Source organism: Heterocephalus glaber, unplaced genomic scaffold (genome assembly GCF_053883595.1).
Source record: "Heterocephalus glaber isolate CG9 unplaced genomic scaffold, H.glaber_assembly_v1.0 deba00001072, whole genome shotgun sequence".
NCBI lineage: Eukaryota > Metazoa > Chordata > Mammalia > Rodentia > Bathyergidae > Heterocephalus > Heterocephalus glaber.
In genome coordinates this window covers 5,529,336-5,531,209 of record NW_028258189.1, presented here as the reverse complement: position 1 = coordinate 5,531,209, position 1,874 = coordinate 5,529,336, and positions in this window count along the sequence as shown.

The following is a 1,874-nucleotide window of genomic DNA, read 5'->3' as shown; positions in this document are numbered from 1 at the left end:
ATTTAATAGTTGGATGGAGCTTCACAGTTGACTCCTTTCCGATGGAAATGCTTGGGTCTAAAAGGGAACAAGGGTATTCAGGGGCCCTTGGACAGCCAAAGGAGCAGACTACAGTAGAAAAGACAAGGTGCTTCCCAAATCCAGTCCTCTGTTCTTTAATAAAATAATTCTGATTTTTGTTTTTGTTTTTTGGAACCGGGGATCGAACTCGGGACCTTGCTCTTGTGAGGCAGGCACCGGAACCACTGAGCTAAATCCCCAGCCCAATAATTCTGATTTTTAACAGGCTCATTGTTATCCCATTTTTTTTTTTTTGTTTTATTTTTAAACAAGCTCTGGCAAGTTTTATTAATGAAAAATTTTGCATGATTTATTTTTCACCGGCATGCTTCAAATGATATCAGAATCACCTGGATCAATGATGGCCAGTGTGCATACTCTGTAGTATTTCCCACATGCTGTGCCCGGTTTGATATGATTGCTACTGTAGTGATGGACACCAGTTTTGGCCAACATGGAAGTGGAGAAGTGGAAACCAGAAGCCATCCAGGTCATTGCCATTGGTTGGTCCCCTTCATTTGATTGATGTGGGAATGATAAACCAGGCTACAAGGGGTAGATCTTAAGTGTTCGCATCATCGAGGAGAAGAGGAGAAGGAGAAGGAGGAAGCGAAGAAGGAAGAGGAGAAAGAAAAGGAGGCAAAGATGGAGAAGGAGAAGGACACAAGGAAGAGGAAAAGAAAACTACAGAGAACAGAAAAAAGTAACACCCTTTGGACTCATTTTATGAGCAATTTGCAAGCTTAGTATGAAACATTGAAGAATAATATTGGGGAGGAAAGTAGAAGTCACTCTCATTCATGAACATAGATACCAAAAAAATCCTGAAAAAAATATTGGCAATGTGAATCTGGCAATTTAACAAAATGAAAAACATCGTGACCAAGTTGCGTTTATTCCAAGAATGAAAGGTTAGGAAGGCATTAGAATATACATTAGTATACTTTAATTAGTAAGAGAAAAAAATTCACCGTGACCCAAACTGGTATGAAAAAGCATTTGATAAAATTCAAAGCAGCATTCATGAGACAAAAAAAAAAATCATTTACATCTAGAAAGACAAAGGAATGTTTGTTACATGATAAAGGGTAGCTTCAAACTAAAAAGAGCAAAAAAAATTTTTCAGTTGTGAATATGAACACATGTTCTTGAAAAGCAGGCATAATGAGGTTACACACTCTCCTCACCTCAGCACTGTATTGCAGTCTAACTTGTGCACTCAGGCAAGGATTTAAAAAGCGTACAAATTCAGAAAAAAATAGATGAAATATTCAATATTTGCAGATAGTGTGTTCAACACAGAAAACTTCCAATTATCTATACATTATAAGAATTAATACAAGAGCATAGACATAAATTAATGTATGCCTCAGCTACATTTTTATATACCAGGAAAACAAGGAAGTTAAGAAATGCAGTTTTAAAAAGTATCATTTACTGCTGGGCTCTGTGGCCCACATCTGTGAGATAGAGGCTGAAGGAACTCCTGAGCCCAGGAGTTCAAGGCCAGCCTGGGCAACGTAGTCAGGCCTCATCTCAAAAAACAAAATCATTCACAAAAGCAACAGTGTAAACCATCTACGAATAAGACTAACAAATGATGTGCAGGACTTTTGGGGAGAAACTTACACAACTTTGGTAAGCGATAATAAGACCTAATAAACAGAATGACATAATTTTTCTGTAGATAAGAATATTGAATACCTTGAAGATATCAATTTAATTTTTACCTGAATTGTTCCACACACTCAATTCAATTCTAATAAAAATCTTAGTCAGACGTTTTGTAGGATTTGACAAATTAATTCTAAAGA